At 52.0% G+C, this 6,585-nt stretch overlaps 2 non-coding genes across 2 annotated transcripts; both read right to left on the bottom strand.

The window, feature by feature from the left end:
- Window positions 1-1,202: 1,202 nt before the first annotated feature.
- TRNAN-GUU lies at window positions 1,203-1,276 on the bottom strand. Its single transcript has one exon. It is a non-coding gene; the product is annotated as a tRNA-Asn (tRNA).
- Window positions 1,277-5,453: 4,177 nt separating this feature from the next.
- On the bottom strand, window positions 5,454-5,617 carry LOC111722878. The gene has a single exon (XR_002771520.1). It is a non-coding gene; the product is annotated as a U1 spliceosomal RNA (small nuclear RNA).
- Window positions 5,618-6,585: the final 968 nt, after the last annotated feature.

A 6,585-nucleotide genomic window follows, 5' to 3' on the forward strand; every position in this document is an offset into this window, starting at 1 on the left:
CCATAGAAGAAACCAGGGAACCGGAGCCAGGGTGCAGGCCTGCACCAGCTGCCTGTCAAATGCAGGATTCTATTGGCTCCAATGTCAACAGAATAGAGCCTCAGGTGGACTAAGTTTTATACAACAACCCTACTGAAATCTGTCCAGGAATACTATAGAGACAGTTATCCGCTTACTGATTCATCATGGTAGAGGAGGGAGAGCCAGGACTAGACTGTTTTCATCAAATAAAAGCAAAACCAAGACTTAAGAACAAAAGAGGGAAAAAATGTCTGGGACTGGCAAAAAGCTACCAAAGAGGTCTCTCTGGCCCATCTCCTCTGAACCCGTGTGACTTGGTCACCAGAAAAGTATGAAAGATATCGGAGGACTTTAAAATATGTTCCAAGTGCAGCTGTCCAACACAGCGAACAGGACACCTGGGTGTACTGTCGGCGGTGGCCTTCTGTTGTACTTCCCCCAGGTTAAGGCAGGGGGCACCACTTCCCTTAGTAGGCTATCACAGACGGAATACATAGGAAGTTTTGTCATGCTGTCAAGTAAGTGAAGAAAGGGACATTGACAGAGTTGAGAAATAAATGGCAATTTGATTTGGTACCCCTCCTGTGGAAGGTACATTTGCAGAATTTACTAAAATTAGAAGACCTACGTAAACACTGTAAGGTAGCAACTGCACATCCAGTTCTCTACCCTGCAGGAGGGACTGAAGGTTTGTGTACAAAAATGATGATGGCAGCATCATTTAAAAGCAAGAAAGGGACTGCGCTTCAAATACATTCCGAAAAGGATTGAATAAATCACACGCATATTGAGGAAGAAATGCCTTCCCCCACCCCCTAAAATAATGGAGAGGATAAGTATGATGACGAACGATCCCACTGGTCACAACATCGTTGAGAGGTCAATCACTCAATGCAGGCACATCCTGGGGGCTCGGCCTCCTTTGACAAATGAACAAAAATTGAGGGACATAAAAGTCGCTTTACCCGGCCCAGCCTATATATAAAGGTCAGAATAAATTTCCCGCAATTTCCGAGTGTGTGAGCCTGTGGCCCCAGCAGGTAGAGCCTGTGAGAATGGAGTCCTGGGGGTGGGGTGGCACCGGACAGGTATCAGTTATAAATTTAACGCGTAGGAGGTCGGGAGGTGGTCATCTCGAAGGTGTGTCACGCAGCAACCGCCCGTTAAAACGCCACAGCTCGCGTCCCTGGGTGGGCTCGAACCACCAACCTTTCGGTTAACAGCCGAACGCGCTAACCGATTGCGCCACAGAGACGGGGCCGGGTAGTTGCTCCGGACTCCCCAGCAAGTGAGGCCTCAGACCTCGCGGGCCCCGTGCTCTCCGCACTCGGGGTCCGCCTTTCAGCACCACTTGAGCCGGCTCCCAAGCCTTGGCAAACCGGAGCGATGAGAGCGAGGAGTGGCGATGATCCTGGCGTTGGAACCCCGCGCGGTGGGGGGTGGTGGGGGGGACTCTGAAGCCGGAAGGGCAGCCGAGCGGCCCTCGTCCCGCCTCGCCCCTCGCCCGCTTCCGAAGCCCCCGGGAGCGCCCGGCTCCGCGACCCGGCCCGAGCCGCGTGGAGCCCGAGGGCAGCTGAGCGTCCTGTGGGCTCGGGCGCCGGCTCCCGCCGCTCCCTGCGCCGCCCGCGCCCTCCGCACCGGGTCGCTTTCGGGCCGCCGTGGAGCTGCCGCTGCCTTCTTCAGCACGGGCGCTCCAGGTGGGCAGGGATCGCGCTGGCGGTCGCTCCTGGGGCCCCTCGCCCAGAGCAGGGTCTGGCTCTCAACCGGGGCGGTGCCGCGTTAGGGCTTGTGGAATTAAACCGTCGTGGTCTTCAGCTGTCAGGCGGTTGAAGAACCCTGAGAAGGGACACCGCGAAAGTTTTCAAAGGGCAAGTTCTTCCGAAGAGGGTGTTACTCGGGTTGATTTCTCAGCGTCCCGCGCCCACGGGAAAGGCCTCCGGGGCCACCTGCAGGCCGTGCGTGGGGCGGGCGGCCGGGACCCAGGGAAAGGCCAAGGGGGAGGGGAGGTGTGGCGTGGCTCAGGTATCCAGGCCTCCCTCCTAAGAGGCTTGTGCAGGGGCGCAGGCCGGATTTGAGGAGGTGAGAATTGCTTCTTGATGGTAGCAGAATGGTGAGGAAGGGAGGAGAGAACTGAGAGAGAACATGAAAGAGGGGGAAACTCGAGGACCCCTAGCTCCAGAAGAGTAAGATCTCCCAGAAGAGCCACCGAGAAAACCAGGCGTCTGGGATGGAAAGCCTGACATCCTTGAAAGAGTTGGATCCTCACCCTCATTCCTTTTGGCAAAGGAGTTGCTCTCCTTGTTTGTTTGTACAACTGTTTGTGTTTATTAAACAAATAAAACCCCTTCCATGTACTTTTGAAATTATTTCTCTTATTTTACGATAACGATTAATGCTGCAGTCATCATTCTTGCACACATACTCTTAGGCACTCGCGTATTTCCACAGGGTAGAGTCCTGGAGAGCATTTGTCCTATCATAGTATTTACATTGTTTTTATACTATTCCATTTTCTTTCCTTTGATGGCTTGTTAGCTAGAACCCTTTCATTTGCTATTGCAGCGACTGCCTTTGGGTTTATAGAACACTTTCCTAATTTACCACAGTTTGCCTTCCAAGTGACAAACTTCCCTTTCTGGCCTTTATGCTAGTGTTGCTGTGCATTTTCATTTTATGCACATCATAAACTCCACAATCCATTTTTTGTTTAGCTGGTCAAATGTTGTTAAACAGCTTAAATGCTCAGAAAATCACTGGTATCTTTAACCACATAAATAACCATTTCCAGTGTTCTTCATTTCTTTGTGTAGGCCCAGATTTCTATCTGCTAGCCTTTCCCTTCTACCTGGAAAACTCCTTTAATGTTTCTTGTAGTGTGGGTCAGCTTTTGTATGTCTTTAAACGTCCTTATTTCCTTCACATTTTGGAAAGATTGTTGGTTTTAGCAAAGAATTCTAGGTTACCAGGTTTTTTTGTTTGTTTTTTGTTGTTCCCTCAGTACTTTCTTTATTTGACACAGGGTCTCCTGCTGTTGCTGGGGCTAGAGTGCAGTGGCGTCATCACAGCTCACTGCAACCTCCAACTCCTGGGCTCAAGAGATCTCCCTGACCTAGCCTCCTGGACCATGCCCAGCTAAGATTTGTGTTTTTGCAGAGACAGTGTCTGGTTGTGTTACCCAGGCTGGTTTGCAGCTCCTGGCCTACAAGCAATCCTCCCTAAGTGCTGGGATTACAGGCCTGAGCCAGCCGGCCTCTCTCAGTACATTAAGGTTGTTGTCATTTGTGAGGATTTGTCACTTATACATATCATCCTTTTTTCCTGTTTTTGAAAAAGTAGCATGACATGGGCTTCTTGTGCTTGCTCTATAATTTTTAGAATGTGTCTTTAAGTTTTAAATATTCAAATGAAAGTATTTGGCCAGCTGAGGTGGCTCAGGCCTGTGATGCTAGTATACTGGAGGTCCAGGCAGGAGGATCACTTGAGCTCAGGAGTTCCAGACAAGCCTGAGCAAGAGCTAGACCCAACTCTACTAAAAATAGAAAAATTAGCGGGGCCTTGGGGAACGCCTGCCTGTAGTCCCAACTACTTGGGAGGCCGAGGCAAGAGGATCACTTGCTGTAAGTTATGATGATGCCACGGCACTCTACCCAGGGTGACAGAGTGAGGCTCTGTCTCAAAATCAAAATTAAACTAGATTAGATTTGATTAAATTAAAATGAAAATATGTACATCATAAATGTCTTAGATTCATCTTAAGTTCCAAGGGTGCACTTAAAAAGTAAAATGTGCCTGACCGAAGGGTCCAAACTTACCTGGCTGACGTGTGATTTGTGTGTGTGAGATGTTCCCAACAGTGTTTGCTTTCCTAGTGTGGTGGTGTTTTGGTCACATCTGAGAGTCTTCAGCGAAGAACCTGCCCGAAGCCATTTCCTTCCCAAAGATGGAAAAATGCTCTTACTTGAAATAAGTGCATGAAAAATAAACTTAGCAAGTTGCCTCCCTGGAATCACCTTTGGAGAGACGAGACAATCAAGTGCTACAGGCTCAAGTGCTCCCAACCGGGGAGGAGAAGGGTCGCTAACTCCCCTGGCAGCCAGGCCAAGGCTTTCTGCTATGGCTGCACTGGGTTCACCAGAGACTGGAGGCCCGGGGCCCCAGAGGAGGCTGACCCCATCTTCGCGGCGCCTTGAGATCAGGGAATCGCACAGGATTTCTCTCTTTCTCCTTGACCTGTTTCCACCTCTCCTTTTCTTTCCCACTAGCCTTACTTACTGTACAGGACCCAAGGAGGTAGGGGACGGAGGGGGGGGGGTCAGCGGGGGGGGCGGAGAGGGTGTCTGCCGCTGCCCTTAGCGAAGCCGTTCCTCCCTGTCTGGAGGTCTTCGGAGCTCAAGAACCAGAGGAAAGGAAGGCAGGGGGGTGCGGTGGGACCCACGAATGTACCGGGGGTGTCCCTGCGCACCTCCGCCTCGAGGGCGCCCTGACGCCTCCACAGATCTCACGGAACAGGTGCGGGTTTCCTGACCCGCGGGAGGAGCATCGCCGAGAGAACCTGGCCCTGCACTCGCCGCCAGAGGCTACTTAATGACCAGCAGAGCCAAAGGAAAGGCTCAACGGCGGCTCAGACCCCGGCCCTGAGAGTAAGGCTCTCAAAGATCTGAGCGACCTGAAGCTCGTCGGTTGCATCGACGTGGACTTTATCACGAGAAGACGGTTGCGGAAATTCGGAGACCGAGGAAGCGAACTTGAGCAGATCAAAGCCTGGAATTAACCCCAAGAAGAAACAGGATTTTTCCGTCAAATTGGACGTGCGGTGCGAGGGAAAGACAGGCCTTAAGGAGAACTGGATTTTTTGGCCTGAGCACGCGGAAAGATGAAGTTCGTCGCCAACTGTACAAAGTGCATTTAAAACCACGGGCGCAGCGGGCGGTAAGGAAAAAAAGCGGAGTCTCAGTTCCGAACCGTGGGGCCTTCCCTGAAAGAGCAAGGCCTGGCGGATTTCCGCATCCCTCGGAGCCCTTATTGGAGTTAACGGTAAGGATGCCGAGGCCGTTATCATCCCCAGACACCTCCCCTCCCGCTTTCTCGAAGCCACCTAGTCCCGCGACCGTCTGTCTCAACGCCAGCTGCCACCTCGCCTCGCAAAGACGCATCTACGATTCCAAGGGGAGAGACAAGAGACCAAACCCCGAAAGGCCCTACCAAACCCCGTCTTTCTTCTCTTTTGGAGCAGACAAAGGAAGGGCAAGTGTGCGTGGTGGGAAGCAAAAACCGCAAATGGAAAACAAACCACTGTGAAGAAAGGTATACTACTCATACAAGAGAGAAAACGCAGCGTTTTCTTCCGCCTGCTCCCCGCCTGCCAGCTGAATCCCCTTCCTCTACAAGAGCCCTCAACGAACTTTCATCTGCCATCAACACGAACAAAAGACCAGGGAAAAGCGCGAACGCAGTCCCCCACTACCACAAATTATGCAGTCGAGTTTCCCACATTTGGGGAAATCGCAGGGGTCAGCACATCCGGAGTGCAATAGATAAGCCTCGCCCTGGGAAAACCACCTTCGTGATCATGGTATCTCCCCTGCCAGGTAAGTATGAGTTGCTCGCCCACCGCACCCGCACATCCTCACACGCCTCACACTCTAAACACACGGTCACTTGCCTCCTCGCACTTCCCCGACTCTCACACGCCCAGCACACTGGCTTCCCACAAGTGGTCCCGAAATCGCGCCCACACTACGGAACGCAATCGCGTTCCAGCAGCAGTAGGTGCCCACGCGGCACCCTCCGCGCCGCCTCATCTGCATGGAGCACGCCCTATCCCTGACGTCACGCGCCGCGCCCTTCCCTGCAGCCCCCGCCCGGTCCCGGCTCCGCTCCACCTCCCACTCCCCACCCGTCCAGGCGGCGGGGGTCCTCGGGTGCTGGAAGTGACGACAGTCTTCGCTCCTTGGGTCCTACTCCACCCGCTGGGGCGCTGCGCGGAGCCCCGGCCTGGCCTAGCCTACCGGAGAGAGTTCTTAAATCGTGTCCCTCCGGGGACTCTCTGGCGGCCTTCTTGAAATAATGGCTTTCCATGCGCAGACTAGAACGTTTATAAAACGTGACAAAAGGAACAGGTTCCTTCCAAATACGGTTATCGTTGTGATGTAGCTTTCCGGAGAGAAAACCACAGGTATGAAACTGGAGAGGATGCTCAGGTGACTGCAAAGCGGCCCTCCACAGTGGTTTTACCACCAGGGCTGTTAGACCGTTGTCTACTCTGATTTCGTGACTCTTCTAGTGTTGGATTTTTGCTTTTTCTTTCTTTCATGGTTTTTATTTTTATTTTATTATTATATTATGTTATATATATATATATTTTTTTTTTTTTGCAAATACAGCGTGGTACAATACTGCTGCCACAGGAGACATGATTGGCCAACACTCAGGTGTCCGGGTTTTTTTGAGCGTTGAATGCTGTCTGTCGACGCTGAAAATACCCGGGCTGGTTTTGGTTTTTTTTTTTTAATTGCACTTTGCCTGGGGCCAGGTTTGCACCCAGTCATCCCTTGGTCTATGTAT

This window comes from Otolemur garnettii, unplaced genomic scaffold, assembly GCF_000181295.1.
Source record: "Otolemur garnettii isolate 467f Iridium unplaced genomic scaffold, OtoGar3 scaffold01111, whole genome shotgun sequence".
NCBI classification, from domain to species: domain Eukaryota; kingdom Metazoa; phylum Chordata; class Mammalia; order Primates; family Galagidae; genus Otolemur; species Otolemur garnettii.